The sequence below is a fragment of the Vipera ursinii genome (assembly GCF_947247035.1).
Source record: "Vipera ursinii genome assembly, chromosome: 7".
Taxonomy (NCBI): Eukaryota; Metazoa; Chordata; class Lepidosauria; order Squamata; family Viperidae; genus Vipera; species Vipera ursinii.
In genome coordinates, this window is record NC_139521.1 from 74377621 (window position 1) to 74400141 (window position 22521).

Here is a 22521-nt window from a genome sequence, read left to right on the forward strand (position 1 = left end):
AAAGTCTCTATCAGGGGTCTTCAAACTTGGCCCTTTTATGACTTGTGGACTTCAACTCTCGGAATTCCTCAGCCAGGCACGCTGGCCGAGGAATTCTGGGAGTTGAAGTCCACAAGTCATCAAAGGGTCAAGTTTGAAGATCCCTGCTCTAGAAAGAGTACAGAGAAGAGCAACAAAGATGATTAGGGGCCTGGAAGCTAAAACATATAAGGAATGTTTACAGGAATTGGGTATGTCTAGTTTAATTGAAAAGAAGAACCAGGGGGGACATGATAGCAATCTTCCAATATTTGAGGGGCTGCCACAACTGGGGAGGGGGTGGGCTTGTCAACCTATTCTCCAAAGCACCTGAAGGCAGGACAAGAAGCAACGGATGGAAACTAATCAAGGAGAGAAGCAACTAGGAACTAAGGAGAAATTTCCTCACAGTGAGAACAATTAACCAGTGGAACGGCTTGCCTCCAGAAATGGTGGGTGCTCCAACACTGGCACAGACTGGACTGCCATTTGTCTGCAATGGCATAGGGCAGAAGTCCCCAACCTTTTGGGCACCAGGGACCGGTTCCACGGAGAAAGGTTTTCCCACGGACCGGAGGGTGCGTGGTTTTGTGTGCTGCCTGCATCCCGCGGATGGGGCTTTGCTTTTTTGTGCAGACCGGTTGTTGGAATGCCGTGGCCCGGTACCGGTCCACGGACTGGGGGTTGGAGACCCCTGCTCTAATCTCTGCGAGTTTCCACATTTCATTAAAGCGGCGGCGGCGGTTGGGGGGGAACGCCTCCTTTGCAGCTTAGATTGGCAGAATGGCGAGGGGCACCGAGGACCTTATATAATAACCGTTCAGAATCCAGGGATTTTATTTTTATCCTGAGTGGGCTTTGCTTTATGTTAGCAGGGCCATTGGTCATTGCTTTGTTAGAATCCGAGCAATTCTGTAATTCCGCCTCCTCCTTATTGATCACGAACAAAACCTGTTCAGTCAAGGGAAATGAGTATTTCTGCTCCGCTTAGGCTAGAACGTATTTTTTTAATCAGACCACCTTCTTTGGTGAAAAACGAAAGGATAATCTGGATACGTATTGTGCTGTTCCTTCTAAGGCTTATTGTGGGGTGCTTTCAGCCACGAAATGGACGTTTATCAGACCGCCAAGCATTTTTTTTCCCCTCAGTCGGGTCCATAAATAACGGCAGGGATTTGAGCGGGAAATAAGCTTCTTTTCGATTGCCTTCTAGTGCTGGCATTAATAATGTAAAAATCAGATTGTTGGTGTTCCGTTTGAGAGGCTGCAGTTTCGGAACAGGAGTTGCCAACGTCATTGGCTAGCATATAGAATTCCAATTTTAATTTATTTTATGTTTTCTTCATCTGGAAAAGTGAATGAACCCGGGTGATGGATTTGGGGGTATTATAGAGTAATCTTCAGCCTATCCCCATTTGCTTAGCCACCGTTTCAGGTTACAAGTGAAAAAAAAGGGACACTGTATGTATTCCCGACGGTTGCCGAGTCCCGTGGTCGTTGGCTTCCTGTTTGCAGCCTTCCCAAATGGATTCCCACAATCGGAAGGTGGATTTCACTTAAGGACCGTGGGATTCACTTAATAGCGGCAGCGATTTTCTTAAGAGCCATAGCCAAAAAAGGTGTTAAGATCAAGCGCGACTCATTTAACAACTGCCTTGCTTAGCAATCAAAATTCTAATCCCAGTTATGATTATCGGTCGAGAACTGCCTGTAAATTGTTAGCTAAACTACAGCTTAGCCCTACAAGAGAAGAGGTGTTGCCTAAGGCGGGACTAGAACTCACTGACTTTTTGTGATTGGCCCAAAGTCACCCAGCCGGCTTTCATACTTCAGGCGACACTAGAACTCACCATCTCCTAATTGGCCCAAAATCACCCAGCCGGCTTTCATGCCTAAAGTAGAACTAGAACTCACATTGGTGATTGTCCTAAAGTAACCCAGTTAGCTTTCAAACCTAAGGTGAAACTAGAACTCACTGTCTCCTGCTGATTGGCCCAAAGTCAGCCAGCTGGCTTTCATGCCTAAGGCTGGACTAGAACTCACCATCTCCTGGTGAGTGTCCTAAAGTAATCCAGCTAGCTTTCATACCTAAGGCGAAACTAGAACTCACTAACTCCTGGTGATTGGCCCAAAGTCACCCAGCTAGCTTTCATACCTAACGTAGAACTAGAACTCACCATCTCCTGGAGATTGTCCTAAACTAAGTAACCCAGCCAGCTTTCATGCCTAAAATCAGATTAGAACTTTCAATCCCCTGGTGATAGGCCCAAAGTCACCTGGCCGACTTCCATGTCTAAGGAGGGACTAGAACTCACATCTCCTGGTGACAGTCCCAAAGTCACCCAGCTGATTTTCATGCCTAAGGCAGGACTAGAACTCACCATCTCCTTGTGATTGGCCCAAAGTCACTCAGCCAACTTTCCTGCCTAAGGCGAAACTCGAACTCACACTCTGTTGCTTTGTAGCCCGGTGCCTTAACCACTAGACCAGGGGTAGGCAACCTTGGCTCTTTTATGACTTGTGGACTTCAACTCCCAGAATTCTTGAGCCAGTATGGCTCAACATGGAAGCCTCTCCCTTTCCCCTCAGCATGGCTGGCTCAGGAATTCTGGGAGTTGAAGTCTATTGCCCTAATTCAGGGGTAGGCAACCTTGGCTCTTTTATGACTCGTGGACTACAACTCCCAGAATTCCTGCCAGCTATGCTGAGAAGAAGAAAGGGGGAGGTTTCCAAGCTGAGCCATGCTGGCTCAGGAATTCTGGGAGTTGAAGTCTATTGCCCTAATTCAGGGGTAGGCAACCTTGGCTCTTTTATGGCTCGTGGACTACAACTCCCAGAATCCCTGGGCCAGCTGTGCTGAGAAGAAAGGGAGAGGTTTCCAAGCTGAGCCATGCTGACTGAGGAATTCTGGGAGTTGAAGTCCACCAGTCATAAAAGAGCCAAGGTGGCCTACCCCTGGACTAGGCCGAACTCTTTCTCTAGACAAAATTGGCACCATATAATGATTCATTTCCAACGTTCATAGCCTCACCATTGGTAACAGCCCGTAAACATTGAGTAAGTTGACAGTGCTAGTAAAAAGCCTAATGGAAAGGTTTGTGTGACGCTCCTGTGTGTCCTGAAATGACACCCAAACACAAACACAGTTTCCCCATTCTCAACCCTGGCGTAAAATATTCCATCGTCACCTGTGACTGGGATCTTTTTCCTAGGGGTGTCTTTTAATCATGGCAAGGCGGCTGCGATGGGTGTTGAGTCTTTTTTTATTGTACTCGCTTCCGTTCCACGCTTTTAATTTTGTGTCTGTTTCTCTGCTTGTATTGCATTATTTGTATGCAGCCGACTCCTTGGTTTCTTCTTTTAATACGATAATGTGCTTTTCACATATTTTAAGCCGGATATTCACAAGGAAGTAAAAGTTGCTGGCAATTTTTTAGTCTGAAGTAATTAAATTTTCTCTGCTTTGGAGCCTGGCTTATAAAGCAATTGCTTACATCAAAATGGATTGGAGTATTTGTGTTTAAAAAGTGACATCTATGGGCTCCCTAGCTGACAGCAGAATTTCTTAAAACTTGACAATTCTACGATGGGGGAATTCAACTCCCAGAATTCCCCAGCCACCATTTATACAGGCCATCTTGACTTAACAACAATTTGTTTAGTGGCCATTTGAAGTTACAACGGCACTGGAACAAGGACCGTTTTTTTCACACGACCCCGGGGGTTACGTGATCAAGATTCAGATGCTGGGCAACTGACTCATATTTATGACGGTTGCAATGTCCCGGAGTCTCACACCACTTCCAACTTTGGTTTTTAAAGTTTCTTTTTAAAAAAGCAAAAAACAATAATTTTGCTTAGGGAATCCCTTCCAAAAATGTGTAAGTCGTAAGACAACTTTGGTTTTTTAAAGTAAAAAAACCCCAAAACCAATAATTTTGCTTAGGGAATCCCTTCCAAAAATGTATAAAAATGGTAAGCCGGCATATGCCCGTGGTTTGCCATTTTTTTAATTATTTTTTTTATGGGAAGCAGCTTTTTAAATTGTGGATGAGATTATGTCCAGGGTGCAAATAAGACCGAAAGACAGCATGTCCCACTTAAGGGAAAGGAAGATTAAAGAGTGCATAAGTTGAGGTAGTCAGCAAATGAATAAATGAGAGCCTAGATAACATAATAATTTTCCTAGGTTTCCTTTCCATAACAACATCTGTGCCGGCCAGCTGTTTCTGAAGGACTGCAATACAACCTTATCTGTCGCTTTGGAAGCTTGAAGCCTCTTTTTATTGCAGAAGCGATTTTTCTTAAAAAAAAAATCAAATGCCTATACACATTTATTTATTTATTATTTATTAATTTAATTTGTATACCGCCCTTCTCCCGAAGGACTCAGGGCGGTGAACAGGGCAATACATAATAAAAACAAGATACAAAATTTAAAAATTATTAAAAGTAATTAAATAGCAATGCCCGTAATAAATTAGTACATTGAGCTCAAGGTGACGTCTCTCAAATAAACGAAAGTGCTAAATACTTCCAGGTGCTAAATAGCTGCCAGTTGCTGTGAAAAATATTCATTAATTGCCGTTTGTGCATTACCAGAAATGTCCGAACAGACTTCATATTAGAGTCTACTGTTAAGAAAATACGAGCTTGGGGAAATTGGTGGTGAGGTTGGGAAAGATCAAAACAAAGTTAGTGTATAAACATTTTTCTTCCTTCCCTTCCTTTCTCCCTCCCTTATTTCTCCTCTCTTCCCTTCCCTTCCCTTTGTTCTTCTTACCTTTCTCCATTTCTTCTCTTCCTTCCTTCCTTCCCTCCCTCCCTCCTTCATTTCTTCCCTCTATTTCTCCTCCCCTCCCTCCCTCCCTCCTTCATTTCTTCCTTCCCTCTATTTCTCCTTCCTTCCCTCCCTCCCTCCTTCATTTCTTCCTTCCCTCTATTTCTCCTCTCATCCCTCCCTCCCTTTCTTTCTATGTTTTCCTTCCTTCTTCCTCCCTCCCTCCCTACTCTTCCCTTCCTTTTCTCTGTTCCTATTTCCTTCCTTCCTTCCTTCCTTCCTCCCTCCCTCCCTCCCTCCCTCCCTTCCTTCCTTCGGAAAATTCGGAACCAATCCTATTGTTTGTTTTAAAAAGTGCGAACACTAATAAAAATATATGAAGCTGAACATATTCTTAATAACTAAAACCATAGACTCCTGCGGTATATAGGGAGGGAGATGAAGAATTTTTCCGTAAGTTTAGCCATGCCTGATGTCTTTAGTGATCGGTTTGCAAATTTTAATTCCTGACGGGCAAAAATCTAGCTTATGGTTTATGTAAAATGGCTCCTTTCTGGAGAAGGCAGCGGACAAGTGAGTTTTGCCCCGTTTTACAAGCTTTTTTTTTTTGCCACAATTGTTAAGCTGCAGTTGTTAAGTGAATCGTTTGGTCCTTAAGCAAATCCGACTTCCCCCATTGGCTTTGCATATCCGAAACTGGTTGGGAAGGTGATCACATGACTGGTGTGTGTGGCGGGGGACACTGCCACCATCATAAGAACATGCTGGTTGCCAAGCATCCAAATTTTTATCCCGTGACCGTCGGGATGTTGCAGTGGTCATTAAGTTTGAAAACCAGCGATGTCCCTTTTTTTTTTTTGGCAAATCTGAATGGTCAGTAAACAAATGTGGAGGGCTACTTGTAGTAAAATTTGCTCTACTACCGTATTTCCCCGAAAGTAAGACCCAACTGGAAAATGACCCCAAGCATGATTTTTCAGGGTGCTCGTAATATAAGTCTTACCCCCCAAACAAGCCCTAGTTAAGATCGTCAGTCAGACGGACACGCACTTAGTACCGTATTTCCCCGAATATAAGCCCTAATTGAAAAATAAGCCCTAATGCGTCTTTCGGAGCAAAAAGTTAATATAAGACCCGGTCTTATTTTGGGGAAAACACGGTACTTCTTTCACTGTATCTGCTAAGGGCCTGACTGAGAATAAACCCTGTTATGATCACTTTTCCATTGAATCAAGCTATGCTACTTAACAGAATAACAGTACAGAATAACAGAGTTGGAAGGGACCGTGGAGGTCATCTAGTCCAACCCTCTGCTCAGGCAAGAATCCCTCTACCATTTCAGACAAATGGTTGTCCAATCTTTTCTTTAAAACTTCCAGTGTTGGAGCATTCACAACTTCTGGAAAGTTGTTCCGCTGGTTATTTGTTCTGTCAGAAAATTTCTCATTTCTAGATTGGTTCTCTCCTTGATTAGTTTCCATCTGTTGCTTCTTATTCCGCCTTCAGGGGCTTTGGAGAATAAAGTGACCCCCTTCTCATTTATATTTATATTTTATATTTATTAAATTTTTATTTGCAGCAGCCCCTCTAATATTGGAATACTGCTATCATGTCACCCCTAGTCCTTCATTTCATCCACACCTTGTCCCTTCTTTTTGTGTGCAGTGCAAACACCAAAGTAAAAATAAATTTTGCTCTTTTATTTGCAGCCTACTGATTTGAAGATTTGACGTCCACGGAATTATCCTCAAGAGAGAGAGATTTTGCCAAGAATACGGGGTAAGCCCATCAAATGCTAGACTAATCAGTCGTCAAACCTTTCTGCAACCTGGTTCAGAGGCAAACAGTGTGCAAAACTGGGACTGCCAAACTGTTTAAAAGTGTAGCAGTTCGGCAAATAAAAGATGAGAATGAAAGCAAGCATGTGAATTTGCATTATTGCATTTTGCTTGTTTCGTTTTTTTAAAACGGATTTATTTAATTCCATTTCTAGGACGGCCCTTCTGACCGTGGGCAGCAAACAGGTTTCAAAGTACAAACATTCCATTCTTATTAGTACAATAAAATTATTTCATTCATTCATTCATTCATTCATTCATTCATTTAAAAAACGAATGAAAAGTATACAGTTTTTCTGCATCTTCTTCTGTCTGCATAACGTTCATGATTTTAAATTCCCTTCTTGATGGTTGATCTTAGTTAAACGAAATGAAGTCCATTTGAACAGGATGTCCGCAGAGATTAATCTCGTATTTTTCTCTAGGAAATGATCAAGGATGTAATAGAATCCATTAGCGCATAAACATCTTTTAAAGAAAGGAAATGAGTATACATGCAACATTATGTCCTAGTCTGAGCTTTCCTTAATAAGGAAGAACTGGCCAGAATTTTAATAAAACATCATTTTGCAATTCGGGGGTGGGGGTGGGGGGAAGGGAAGTTTAAGAGTCTGGAAGGCCTTTTTCTTCCAAGGCTGGCTGGGAGATTCTGGGAATTGAAGCCCCCCCATCTTCCAGTGGCTCTGGTCGAGAAACACTAGCCTAATAGATTACATGCAACTCAGCCGTTGCAGTTTCTTTCTTATTAATTTCTGTTCATAAGAATGCAGCTGTTCTGAGTTTCCTCCAAAAGGAAATGAGAGTTTCCTAAAAAAGGGAGGATGTAATTCTCATTGTGGTGACTGAACATTCTCACTAGAGTTACAAGTTCTCCTCGGCTTAACAACAATTCGTTTAGTGACTGTTCAAAGTTACAGCGCGGCATTGGGGGGGGGGGAAAAAGGGACTTATGACCGTTTTTCACTCTTAGCGACCGTCGCAGGGTCCCCCGTGGCTACAGGATCAAAATTCGGGCCCTTGGCAACTGTCTCATATTTATGACAGTCGGCAGTGCCCCCGGGGTCACGTGATCCCCTTTTGCGACTTTCTGACAAGCAAAGTCCTGGGGGGCGGTGGAAGGCCGATTCACTTAACGGCCGGCGTTACCGACTTAAGAAATGCAGCGGTTGACTTAACGACGGTGGTGCGGAAAGTCGCAAAAAAAGGGACAAAACTCCATGGTGTTGCTCAGTCACGGAGATTTTGGACTCCGTTGTTGGTCGTAAGCCGAGGACTGCCGGTACTGAAGGCCTTACCGAGTTGTAGACTAGCTGTGGACCTGGACACACAGTTATTGTGACTTGGGGTTTTGAGGTCAGACAGACGGGTGGGAAAGGGTTGTCTTTGTCATCTTTAAAGGGGGGCGGGGATTTGGAGGGGTGACAGAAAAGATAGGAAGAACAGGTGCCGGATTTGGGTTTGGCTACTCTAGAGAAAAGGAGGAGCAATGGGGACCTGATATTCCAGTATTTGAGGGGCTGCTACAAAGAAGAGGAGGGGGTCAACGTATCTTCCAAAGCACCAGAAGGCAGGACAAGAAACAATGGATGGAAATCAATCAAACCTTAACTAGATTAATCTCATGAACTTCCTGACATAATCACAACAAGGATGCACATTTTGTAATATAGAACAGAACAGAACAGAATAGGAAAGAATAAGAGGATAGGATAGGATAGGATAGGATAGGATAGGATAGGATAGGATAGGATAGGATAGGATAGGATAGGATAGGATAGGATAGGATAGGATAAAAGGTAAAGGTAAAGGTTCCCCCGCACATGCGTGCTAGTCGTTTCCAACTCTAGGGGCCGGTGCTCATCTCCGTTTCAAAGCCGAAGAGTCAGCGCTTGTCCGAGGACGTCTCCGTGGTCATGTGGTCAGCATGACTAGACGCCAAAGGCGCACGGAACGCTGTTACCTTCCCACCGTAGTGGTCCCTATTTTTCTACTTGCATTTTTACGTGCTTTTGAACTGCTAGGTTGGCAGAAGCTGGGACGAGTAACAGGCGCTCACTCTGCTACGCGGCACTCGGGATTCAACCCGCCAAACTGCCAACCTTCTGATCGACAAGCTCAGCGTCCTAACCCACTGAGTCACCGCGTCCCTTAGGATAGGATAGGATAGGATAAAATATAGAGTAGTAAATAGAATAGAAAATAGAATAGAATAGAGGATAGAATAGAATAGAGTAGAGAATGGAACAGAACAGAACGGAACAGAACTAGGAATAGAATAGAATAGAATAGAATAGAATAGAATAGAATAGAATAGAATAGAATAGAATAGAATAGAATAGAATAGAATAGAATAGAATAGATTCTTTATTGGCCAAGTGTGATTCGATACACAAGAGCTCTCAGTGTGCAACAAGCAACAAGTGATAAATCATGATCATAATCATCATAAGATACATCCATCAGAAATCATAAGAGGGGAGTCAGCATCTTCTCCAAAGCACCTGAAGGCAAGACAAGAAGCAACGGATGGAAACTCATCCAGGAGAGAAGCAACCTGGAACTAAGGAGAAACTTCCTGACAGTTGGAACAATTAACCAGTGGAACAACCTGCCTCCGGAAGCTGTGAATGCTCCAACACTGGAGGTTTTTAAGAAGAGACCGGACAGCCATTTGTCTGAAATGGTATAGGATTTCCTGCCTGAGCAGGGGGTTGGACTAGATGAACCCCAAGGTCCCTTCCAGCTCTATTCTATTCTGATTCTGACTGAGGCTCTTTGTCTCCTGAAAATCCACCCATGTTTTCCCAGACAATAATCTCTGACCTCAGTCATTCTGGCGGCTACAAAAAAAAAGACGTTGGCAGCCTTTGCTTTGTTTAAATCCATTGTTTGCTGTTCCAAAATTGTTTAGGAATTGATCCAAAATCAGTATAAGGGGAAACAATAGCATTGACTAGAAGATCTTCTGCATCCATTATGATTTTTTTAAAAAATGGCCGTAGCCTCAAATAAATGCTTTTAATGCAGGATTCTCTTCCTATATACAGTGCTTAGCTTTTTTGGATTAACCTGCCTCCAGAAGCTGTGAATGCTCCAACACTGGAAGTTTTTAAGAAGAGACTAGGCAGCCATTTGTCTGCAATGGTAGAGGGTTTCCTGTCTGAACAGGGGTTTGGACTAGATGACCTCCAAGGTCCCTTCCAACTCTGTTATTGTTTTCTGGATGGGTTACGCTCATGTGGTTTGTGAGATCAGCAACAATTCTGCCACCCATATTTCAGGAGTACAGGTCATCCTCGACTTACGACCAGAATTGAGCTCAAAATTTCTCTTGCAAAGTGAGACATTTGTTAAGTGAATCGCGTGACACTGCAGCCGTCATAAATATGAACCAGTTGCCGAGCTTCTGAACTTTGACCGCGGGATGCTACGACGCTCCACGAGGGTGAAAAACAGTCCGAAGTCACTTTTTTTCCAGAGCCGTTGTAATTTTGAATGGTCACTCAACGGACTGTTGTAAGCCGAGGACTGCCTGTCGCAGGGTCTCATCACTTCCAGGTGGTCCTCGATTTAAACGGCCATTCATTTAGCGGCCATCCGAAGGTGCATCGGCTGAAAAGAGTGACTTAGGATCAGTCCTCACACTTAGAACTCTTGCAGCATCGTATAATAATAATAATAATAATAAGCTCCGGCTTTGTGGAACCAGCTGCCGGTTGAGCTCCGGATGGCACCGGATCTCCGCTCCTTCCGTCGCGGGTTAAAGACCCATTTATTTGAACAAGCTGGCCTGGCCTGATGGGGAATCACTTAGGGTTTTAATATTTATATATATTTTTATTGTTTTTATTGTGGGCAATAATTTAATTCTTTTTTAATTTTTGTATTTTTGTAGTTTTAAGATATGCCCTGTTCACCGCCCTGAGTCCTTCGGGAGAAGGGCGGTATAAAAATTTAAATAATAATAATAATAATAATAATAATAATAATAATAATAATAATAATAATAATAATAATAATAATAAAGTTGGAAGGGATCTTGGAGGTCATCTAGTCCAACCCCCTGCTCAGGCAGGAAACCCTATACCATTTCAGACAAACAGCTGTCCAATCTCTTCTTAGAAACCTCCAGTGTTGGAGCAGCCACAGCTTCTGGAGGCAGGTGGTTCCACTGATTAATTGTTCTGACTGTCAGGAAATTTCTCCTTAGTTCTAGGTTGCTTCTCTCCTTGGTTAGTTTCCATCCGGTGCTTCTGGTCCTGCCTTCTGGTGCTTTGGAGAAGAGCTTGACTCCCTCTTCTTTGGGGCAGCCCCTGAGATACTGGAACACTGATAGCATGTCCCCCATCGTCCTTCTCTTCATTAGGACTGGACATCCCCAATTCCAGCAACTGTTCCTTATACATTTTGACCAGCTCAAGATTGATTCAGCCTTGCATCTTTCCAAGGTCGGTAAAATATTTGGGGTCAATATGCTGACTCTGCAAACCGCTTAGAGAGAGTTGTAAAGCACTGTGAAGCAGTATATAATTCTAAGTGCTATTGCTATTATGTTTATATTGCCAATGACCTGCTGAGGGACAGCAATTAGCTCAGCTCTATGACAAATTCATCTGAGCTGACCACTTTCCAGACCATCGTTCCTGCTAATAGGAACTCTTGTTTTTCCCATTTTCATTTTGGGGAGGGTTAGGAGCATGGCCCCAGGAGAATGTGCAAACAGCAATTCTTGCATCTGCAAGAAAACAACCCAGTTCAGACAGCACGAAAGACCTCACATTCCTCTTCTCCACCTCCTCTTTGCAAACCCCACTTCCTTCTAGTACTGATGATGTTACCTAGCTGGGTCATGAAACGTCTGCCAGAAAACAGCCAAGGTCAGAAAGCACCAAGGACCTCACAGTCGTCGTCGTCGTCGTCCTCCTCCTCCTCCTCCTCCTCCTCCTCCTCCTCCTCCTCCTCCTCCACCACCACCACCACCTTGCAAACCCCACTTCCTTCTAGCACTGATGCTGTTACCTAGTTAGGTCACAAAACGTCTGCAAGAAAATAACCAAGTTCAGAGAGCACCATGAACTCCCACAATCTCAGGCAAAAATTGGGAAAAAAATTTTCTTCCCTAAAGAAGATAAAACTATGGGATCGAATGCGCAGGAAATTTATTTTTACGCGATTTCTTTTCCTGACTCTTGTGCCCTGAAGGATACAGAGAAAGAGTTTGTAGAGGCCGTTGGAAACTGAAAGAGAATTGGTCATCCTCCGGATTGGCATCTGGTGCGCAAACTGACTCATTTTTAACCACGGCTCTCACAAAACATACCGGCTGGAAAAAAATTGCGTTCTTGGTGACACAGGCTTTGTCACGGAGCATTGGTATGAATGTCTGGAATTAAGAGTGATGCATTTGTTTTTGTTTTTTTCCAAAGGGAAAGATTTATTCAGAGATTATAATCAGTCAGACCTTGGGTATATATGTTGCGCAGGATTGGAATACAAAAATTGCCCAAGGACAGGGATAGGCAATCTTGGCTCTTTTATGACTCGTGGACTTCATCTTCCAGAATTCTTGAGCCAGCATAGGGGAACTATGGCCCCTTCATGACTCGTGGACTTCAACTCCCAGAATTCCTGAGCCAGCCATGCTGAGGGGAAAGGGAGAGGTTTCCAAGCTGAGCCATGCTGGCTCAGGAATTCTGGGAGTTGAAGTCCACGAGTCATAAAAGAGCCAAGGTTGCCTACCCTAGGCCTAGGCCGCTCTATGACTCGTGGACTTCAACTCTCAAAATTCCTGATCCAGCCACGCTGAGGGAAAAGGGAGAGGTTTCCAAGCTGAGCCATGCTGGCTCAGGAATTCTGGGAGTTGAAGTCCACGAGTCACAAAAGAGCCAAGGTTGCCTACCTCTTGTCTAGGCCTAGGCCCCTTCATGACTTGTGGACTTCAACTTCCAGAATTCCTGAGCCAGCCATGCTGAGGGGAAAGGGAGAGGTTTCCAAGCTGAGCCATGCTGGCTCAGGAATTCTGGGAGTTGAAGTCCACCAGTCACAAAAGAGCCAAGGTTGCCTACCTCTTGTCTAGGCCTAGGCCCCTTCATGACTTGTGGACTTCAACTCCCAGAATTCCTGAGCCAGCCACGCTGAGGGGAAAGGGAGAGGTTTCCAAGCTGAGCCGTGCTGGATCAGGAATTCTGGGAGTTGAAGTCCACGAGTCATAAAAGGGCCAAGGTTGCCTGCCCCTGGCCTAGGAAAAGGGTACAGATTCAATCAACGACCATGTTACTAATTGAGCAACTGCAGCGATTCACTTCACAAATGGAAATTTAGGGCTCAACGGTGGTCGTAAGTCAAGGACTGCCTGTATACCTATGATCTCTAAATGTAAGTCTAAGAATGCATTTATTTTCAAAGAAGACAAAAACCTCTGCCTCCAGAAGCTGTGAATGTTCCAACACTGGCAGTTTTTAAGAGACTAGACAGCCATTTCTCTGACATGGTAGAGGTTTCCTGCCTGAGCAAGGGGTTGGACTAGATGACCTCCAAGGTCCCTTCCAACTTTATTATTGTTGTTTAAGCAGCTTTATTTGTTTGTGTATGCTTGTGTGGAGGAAGCATCATGATAATCGTTGTGGATTTATGCACTAGGGGTGTTTAGTTCATGTTTTATATATATATTGGGAAAAATACTTTGAAGTAAATTTTACTGGATCCCAAAATTTGAAGAATCTTTTGGGGATTAATGTATATCTATTAAGCAAATGATGTTGCAGGTTTAATGAAGAGGAGAATTAATTAAGAGAGTTCGAACTATTTTTATCGGGGCCCTACAGATATCTGTTTCTTTCTTTTAAAAAAAAACAACGTAAATTTTACTAAAAGATTAAAAACCTACAGAAACATAAAAGGGAAAATAGAATAAAAAGAAAGATGAAAGAATGAAATAAAAGAAAAATATCTAAAGAAGTCATTTCCAATTTCTGCCACAGTTACAAACAACTTGCATGCAAAAGTTGTGAATGCTCCAACACTGGGAGTTTTTAAGAAAAGATTGGACAACCATTTGTCTGAAATGGTGTAGGGTTTCCTGCCTGAGCAGGGGGTTGGACTAGATGACCTCCAAGGTCCCTTCCAACTCTGTTATCCTATCCTATTCCTAGTCTAATCTAGTCTATAAACCTATCCTAAATCCTATATCCTATATCCTAATCCCGTTCCATTCCATTCCATTCCATTCCATTCCATTCCATTCCATTCCATTCCATTCCATTCCATTCCATTCCATTCCATTCCATTCCATTCCATTCTATTCTATTCTATTCTATTCTATTCTATTCTATTCTATTCTATTCTATTCTATTCTATTCTATTCCATTCCATTCCATTCCATTCCATTCCATATGGCTGTAAGTCAAGGACTAGCTGTCCTTTCACTTCCATAGTGATTTCAAAAAATAGCTTGGACTGTAAATCAGTAATTGGTTGGCATGCCAACCCGTCGTACGTTGAGGACTGCCTGTATTATCAAGAGTGTCCCCTTTTCACAGGGCAATTTTTGTATTCCAATGCAAAGTAGTTGGAAATAATTGGGTCCACAGAACTTGCCTAGGCCCAGTGGAAAGGACCGTCTAGTTGACCTTGACCTGTCTCGGGGGTTAACCAGGCTTGGCTGTGGTTAAGACTTGGATCACGACAACCTGGGAATTCCAAGATTGTTGGCTAGACTGAGAAGGTTTTTTTTAAATAATAATAATTAATAAATAAATCTCTGGGAATAATTATTGGCAAAAACCGCTTTCGTAACTCGGCCAAGAAGTTTGCGTGGATGATTCACCTGTTAAGTGTCAAGTTCAGCTCTCGCTGCTGCCTTTTTTGTGTTTTTATTTGAAAATTGTGCTTGCGATACGTGCATCGATAAGAGTTTCCTTCAAGCTAATTGACAGACCTTGTCGAAATAGGTTGTCCATTCTCTTTGGCTTCGTTTGGTTTAGGGGGGGAAATTGATCTAGGCCAGGGGTCCTCAACCTTGGCAACTTGAAGACTTGTGGACTTCGACTTCCAGAATTCCTCAGCCAGCTGGCTGAGGAATTCTGGGAGTCGAAGTCCACAAGTCTTCAAGTTGCCAAGGTTGAGGACCCCTGATCTAAGCAATATTTTATAGATGAATCAATCAGTACATCTGTCAATCAGTCATATTTATTGAGGTTTGTGCTGCTCCTAAACTAACCATCATTGACTCTTAAATGACGTTCAGAGAAGAAGCTCCTTCTGATTATAAGGGAAGTAGTTTAGTCTAGTAGTTAAGGGGTTGGCCAAGAAACCAGGAGATGGTGAGTTCTAGTCCTGCTTTAAGCAGGAAAGCTGATTGGAGGACTTTGGGCCAATCACCAGGAGATAGTGAATTCTAGTCTTAAACATGAAAGTCAGCCAGATGACTTTGGGCCAATCACCAGGAGACGGGGAGTTCTGGCCCCATTTTAAGCAGGAAAGCCAGTTGGGCGACTTTTTGCCATTAACCAGGAGCCTGTGAGTTCTAGTCCCATCTTAAGCAGGAAAGCCAGTTCGGTGACTTTGGGCCAATCACTAGGAGATGGTGAATTCTAGTCCCATCTTAGGCATTACAGCCGGCTGGGTGACTTTGGGCCTATCACAAGGAGAGGGTGAGTTCTAGTCCCATCTTAAGCAGGAAAGCCGATTGGGAAACTTTGGGCTAATCACCAGGAGCCTGTGAGTTCTAGTTCCATCTTAAAGCAGGAAAGCCGGTTTCAGGGACTTTGGGCCAATCACCAGGAGATGGTGAATTCTAGTCCCGCCTTAAATATGAAAGCCGGTTGGGTGACTTTGGGCCAATCACCAGGAGATGGTGAATTCTAGTCCCGCCTTAAGTATGAAAGCCGGTTGGGGGACTTTGGGCCAATCACCAGGAGATGGTGAATTCTAGTCCCGCCTTAAGTATGAAAGCCGGTTGGGGGACTTTGGGCCAATCACCAGGAGATGGTGAATTCTAGTCCCGCCTTAAGTATGAAAGCCGGTTGGGTGACTTTGGGCCAATCACCAGGAGATGGTGAATTCTAGTCCCGCCTTAAGTATGAAAGCCGGTTGGGGGACTTTGGGCCAATCACCAGGAGATGGTGAATTCTAGTCCCGCCTTAAGTATGAAAGCCGGTTGGGTGACTTTGGGCCAATCACCAGGAGATGGTGAATTCTAGTCCCGCCTTAAGTATGAAAGCCGGTTGGGTGACTTTGGGCCAATCACCAGGAGATGGTGAATTCTAGTCCCGCCTTAAGTATGAAAGCCGGTTGGGGGACTTTGGGCCAATCACCAGGAGATGGTGAATTCTAGTCCCGCCTTAAGTATGAAAGCCGGTTGGGTGACTTTGGGCCAATCACCAGGAGATGGTGAATTCTAGTCCCGCCTTAAGTATGAAAGCCGGTTGGGTTACTTTGGGCCAATCACCAGGAGATGGTGAATTCTAGTCCCGCCTTAAGTATGAAAGCCGGTTGGGTGACTTTGGGCCAATCACCAGGAGATGGTGAATTCTAGTCCCGCCTTAAGTATGAAAGCCGGTTGGGGGACTTTGGGCCAATCACCAGGAGATGTGAATTCTAGTCCCGCCTTAAGTATGAAAGCCGGTTGGGTGACTTTGGGCCAATCAGCAGGAGACGATTTCTAATCCCACTCGAGGCATGAAAGCTAGCTGGGTGCCTCTGAGCCAATTTTATGACATTCGTGTCCATTTCTCCTGTTGCAAACTGCAAAAGTTGCTCATAGCTGGTCTGCATTGCTTTCCTTTTGGAAGTCGTTCAGGGCTACAACCCACACAACTTGCATTTGTTAGAGGGAAGGTGACACATTCTCTCCCTTCACCAGCTACGTTAAGAATCTAAAATGCAGGGATCCGTTACAGCCGAGTAGTCTGTCTTCATTCATGCGCCAGGCACAATCAAAGTAGGATTCCAAGGAATAACGTTTTTAACAATTACCCAGTGTTCAAAAGAATAGGCTGGTTATCCCAAGGCTAATAATTGTGTCAGACAAGCTATTTTTTTTTTGAAATATGATGAAATTTTCATACTCCTGGGCTATGCTGATATAGTTCAGGGGCAGCGAATGAAAACCAGAAGCGGAATATATGCCTAATAATAGATTTTTTAAAAAAAAATGTGACATATGTTCCTAAAAAAAACACTAGTTCACATTGATGCTTTTCAGATGAACAAGAGGTATGAATTTGAGCTGATTCAATGTTTGTTTATCATCTTAACAGACATGGTCCTCCTTCCTTCCTTCCTTCCTTCCTTCCTTCCTTCCTTCCTTCCTTCCTTCCTTCCTTCTTTCCTCCCTTCCTTCCTTCCTTCCTTCCTTCCTTCCTTCCTTCCTTCTTTCCTTCCTTCCATAATGGCTTTATACCAGGTGTCTTCAAACTTGGCCCTTTTATAACTTGTGGACTTCAACTCCCACAATTCCTCAGCCAGGCATGCTGGCTGAGGAATTCTGGGAGTTGAAGTCCACAAGTTATAAAAGGGCCAAGTTTGAAGACCCCTGCTTTTATATCATCAGACTGGTATATGGTGGTGATGATTATAACCCGGTAATTATCAGGATTATTATCAACCCAACACAATCTGGGCTGTTTTGGGATTTTGGGTGCCAGTACCCCTACATCTTAAAACGCTACAGGAGTTTATCTATGGTTGTCCCAAAGCTGTTTTTTTCCCCCCAAAAGGCAACTATACTTTCTTAGGGTTTTTTTTTCCTTCTTTGAAAACATTTCTCTTCTCATCCAAGAAGCTTCTTCAGTTCTCTTAAGACAAAGGAAAAAAAATCAAGAAAGTCCAATTGCTTTTTTGGGGGGGAAACAAACAAACACCCCTTTAGGTCTGTAGGGGTTTATTTCCCCTAAAGAGTACAGAATTTTATAAGTGATTTTATATGTCGTCTTGGAGGCCATTATTTCAAAGCAGCTTCCCTGCTTGCTAAATGAATTTTCTCAGCGGAACGTTCTTTATGATTCTCTTTAAATGCCTTAGCACCACCTCCAAATTAAATCTGTCACCCTGCTGAACAGCTTGTTAGTGTTGGAGAACTTTCCGTATATTTAACCAAAATCTGCTTGGGAGTATTATTTGAAATGTTAAAAGAATGGCTATTGATCAGCGTTCCACAATCTGTTTCCACGCAAAGTCAAACTCTTACGTTTCCAGTCTTGGCTTCCGAAAACGGGGACCAAGTCAGCTCCATTTTTCTCTGCTTTTCAGATACTATATGTCCCCTCTCCAACTTCCCATATTCACACACCCCCTGTACACTTTTTCCTCTCTTTTTGTTTAAACACAGGGGTGTCCAGCCTTGGCCGTTTTCAAGTCTTGCGGACTTTTTAACTCCCAGGATGCCGCTTGCACACCGTAATAATAAAAGCAGGCTTCCAAGTAATAATAGAAGATGAATATGGGCAAGCTCCTGGAGACACAGCATCATTTCGTTTGGTCTTCCTAGTTCTGGAGTCGTTCCACCTTTAATCTTCAGCGGGGTTGTGCTTGCCTGTGTGCGAGACCTTTGTGCAGTCTAGGGGGTCTTTGAAGCCTTGGACAGGACACACCTGTTCCTGGATCAGTAGACCCTTGCTAAATTGTGAATTAAAAGAGAAGAGCAAAGAGGATTCTGTAAAAAACCAGATTTGCTCCAAGTTTTATTATCTCTACAGCCACGGCTTGTTGAATATTTAGAGGTATCGTGGGTCTGTGGGCGGCAATTCTGTTGAGGTGATAAAAGGGGAAAAAATGTGTTTAAGGGTTGAATTGCTGCCTCTTGCTCCAGAATTTATTTTCTCCATTCCCGGGGAGATCCTGATGGTCTGTTTTTTTTGCCAGGATTTTGAAGTCATCTTCAAAAGATCTCGTGCCTAATGTGGAACTAGAACTCACCGTCTCCTGCTGATTGGCACAGAGCCATCCAGCCAGCTTTGTATGCCTTAAGGCAGGACTAGAACTCACTCTCTCCTGGTGATTGGCCCAGAGTCACCCATCCAGCTTTGATGCCTAATGCAGGACTAGAATTCACCATCTCCTAGTGATTGACCCAGAGTCACCCAGCTGGTTTTCAGGCCAAGGCAGGACTAGCATTCACGATCTCCTGGTGATTGGCCCAGAGTCACCCATCCAGCTTTCATGCCAAGGCAGGACTAGAACTCACTGGCGCCTGCTTTTTTGCTTTGCTCAACCAAACCAGCTCTCTAATACACCCAAGTTTGCAAATTTATCCAACAACTCTGAAACCTTAAGAGTATCTCTGTGGAAATCTTCCTTAATGACTGGACATACCTTGAGGAGGACCACGTATTCCCCAATTAAATTGCAACCTAAGTGTAATTTTGGATGAAAGACAATGCTTCTCTGGGTTGATTCTGGCATACAAACCTGGTCACAACTGCTCCTTGGTTTTCCCAAATATTCAACTGTGAGATTTCCTACACCCAACACACCCAACACTGAGTGTTTGGACCTGTTTAAAAACTGCCTTCCAATTTTGATGACATGTGTGATATTGTGAAAGTAACTGCTCGGGGGCACACATTCCAAATCTTAAAAGGGGAATTAAGGTTAGCGAGAAAATTGGGGGGGGGGGGGTGTTTCAAGACTTTTTCAAGCCATAAAACTGGTTTGCCAAAAGGATTCTGTGTGTGTGTGTGTGTGTGTGTGTGTGTGTGTGTGTGTGTGTATCTTGGAAACCGCGATCGAGGTAAAGCTCTAGTCTAGTGACAGAACATTGGCTGTGCGTGAGAGATATTGGTTACCCCCCCCCCCCCTCTTTTAATCTCTTGGGATCTAATTAACTTCTTAGGGAATTGCAGGGATCTGCTGAACTGGGTTTGCAAAACCTCTGCAGTAGGAATCGCTGAAAATCTTAACTATCCTTGGAATATTGTTTTCTACATCAGGCTGGCTGGGGAAGTTGAAAGCCACACGTCTTAAAACTGCCAATGTTGAGACGCGCTGCTTTGTATTATCATAAATAAATATTTGGCTAATTCAAAGGCTTACTGCATATTAGATTCTTCCGAGGCTGTTATGAAAATTCCTCTTCAGTAATATATTTTGCTGTTACCTGGATTGCTTTTGATGCAGAAGTCTAGTATATAATATAAAATAAAGAGAGCCAGTTAGGTCTAGTGGTTAGGGCACCAGGCTAGAAAGCCGGACACGGTGAGTTCTAGTCCTGCCTTAGCCATGAAAGCTGGGTGGGTGACTTTGGGCCAATCACCAGGAGATGGTGAGTTCTCGTCCCGTCTTAGCCATGAAAACCGACGAGTGACTTTGGCCCAATCACCAGGAGACAGAGAGTTCTAGTCCCGCCTTAGATATGAAAGCCAGCTGAGTGACTAGGCCAATCACTAGGAGATGGTGAGTTCTAGTCCCGTCTTACTCAGGAAAACCGATGAGTGACTTTGGGCCAATCACCAGGAGACAGAGAGTTCTAGTCCCGTCTTGGATATGAAAGCCAGCTGAGTGACTTTGGGCCAATCACCAGGAGATGGTGAGTTCTAGTTCCGCCTTAAGCACCGAAGTCGTCTGAGTGACTAGTCCTCCCTTAGGTGTGAAACCTGGCCAGGTGCCGGGAGGCCAGTCATCAGGAGACAGTGAATTCTAGTCCTGCCTTAGGCATGAAAGCCAGGTGGGTGACTTTTGGCCAATCGCCAGGAGACTGGGAATTCTAGTCCCACTTTAGCTGACTGGCTGACTTTGGGCTAATCCTCTCTGTACCCGATCCACCTCACAAGGTTGTTGTTATGTGGAAAAGAGGAGGAAGCTGCATTAGAAATATTTTTCGCCTTGCGTTGTATATAAAAAGGGGCCTACTTTAGTGCAAAAAATGAAAAAATACGTGTTTCTGCTACATTCCAGACTTGCATCGTATTTGATAATAAACTTAACTTCTGTTCCCAGCACACACACACACACACACACACACACACACACACACAGTGTTCCGTGCAGCAGATTGCACAGAAATGCAGAATCGATCTGTTGCGAACCGGTGAATTTAGAATTCGCTGCCAAAGCATTTGCTTTGCATTCATAAGCAACATCCTCTTTCTATTCATATTTCCCGCGTGGGCAGTTAACCATAAAAGGATGATGCCGGCTTGCCCATTGATGTCCCCCAAATGGTGATCAGGCAGGAAATTCAGCTAGTCCCCGACTTACGACAGATCATTTAGTGACCGTTCAAAGTTGCAAGGGCACTGGAAAGGAAAAAAAAAAGGCTTAAACGGCCGTTTGTCACTCCTAGGACCGTTGCAGCATCCCCCCCCCCCCCCCCCGTGGTCACATGATCCAGATTCACACACTGGGCAACCGACTCACACTTATGATGGTTGCACCGTCCCTGGGGTCACACGTTCCCCCTTTTGCGTCCTTCTGACAAGCAAAGTCAATGTCGGGGGGGGGGGAAGCCCAGATTCACTTCAACGGCCAGGTTACGGACTTCTCAGCGGCGGCGATTCGTTTAACAACTGTGACAAGCAGGGTGGTAAAATGGGACAAAAAGCGCACTTAACAAATGGCCTCACTCAGCGAGAGACATTTTGGGCTCAGCAAGTGATCGTAAGTTGAGTACCACTTGTGTTCTACCTTAGTGACCAGTCTCAAAAGTCTTCCAGGTCTCTGTATCACGAACGATGTTCAAGCTTCGTAGATAGTAGCAACTGTGAGAGGGATCTCGGAGTCCTAGTGGAGGATCCCTTAAATAGGAGCCAGCCGTGTGCTGCAGCTGCCAAAAAAGCCAACACAATTCTAGGCTGCATTAACCGAGGGATTGAATCAAGATCAGGTGAAGTGTTAATACCACTTTACAAGGCCTTGGTAAGGCCACGCTTGGAATACGGCATCCAGTTTTGGTCACCACGATGTAAAAAAAGATGTTGAGACTCTGGAAAGAGTGCAGAGAAGAGCAACAAAGATAATTAGAGGTGTGGAGGCTAAAACATAGGAGGAACGGTTGCTGGAACTGGAAATGTCTAGTCCAGGGGTAGGCAACCTCAGCTCTTTAATGACTCACGGACTTCAACTCCCAGAATTCCTGAGCCAGCTTGGCTGGCTCAGGAATTCTGGGAGTTGAAGTCCATGAGTCATAAAAGAGCCAAGGTTGCCTACCCCAGGTCTAGTCTAATGAAGAGAAGGACGAGGGGGGACATGATAGCAGCCTTCCAGTATCTCAGGGGCTGCCCCAAAGAAGAGGGAGTCAAGCTATTCTCCAAAGCACCAGAAGGCAGGAGAAGAAGTAACAGATAGAAACTCGTCAAGGAGAGAATCAACCTAGAATTAAGGAGAAACTTTCTGACAGTGAGGACAACTAACCAGTGGAACCACCTTCCTCCAGAAGCTGTGAATGCTCCAACACTGGAAGTTTTTAAGAAGAGACTGGACAGCCTTTTGTCTGAAATGGCAGAGGGTTTCCTTCCTGAGCAGGGGGTTGGACTAGATGACCTCCAAGGTACCGTCCAACTTTATTAACAACAACAGCAACAGCAGCAGCAATAATAATAACAACAACAACAACAACAACAACAACAACAACAACAACAATAATAATAATAATAATAATAATAATAATAATAATAAATGGGTCACAGGAGGCTGCTGGAAAATGGTAGCTCCGTGTGAATAATGTCAATTTTTTTCTGCTAATGCTGCGAACAGTATTAGTTCCTGTATTGGAGGATATCTGGGTTAATAAGAGAGCTTATTCCAGTTTATGTCGACAAGGGTATTGTGCCTTGTTGCCGACTGAAATTCAATTCCTCCGAAGCTGAAAGAGCGTAATTTTCTTCTCCCTCTCGCTTCGCGTCCCCCCCACCGTATTTTTTTCTTCCTCTGAAGTAACTCTTAATATTT

At 44.0% G+C, this 22521-nt stretch overlaps 1 protein-coding gene across 2 annotated transcripts in view; it reads left to right on the top strand.

The window, feature by feature from the left end:
• PTPRA (protein tyrosine phosphatase receptor type A) overlaps positions 1-22521 on the top strand; it is a 115797-nt gene that overhangs the window by 35840 nt on the left and 57436 nt on the right. For both annotated transcript variants that reach the window (XM_083367135.1, XM_083367137.1), the window contains exon 2: positions 6508-6577. The gene's annotated coding sequence lies outside the window, so the exon portion shown is untranslated. The remainder of the gene's footprint in view (positions 1-6507; positions 6578-22521) is intronic.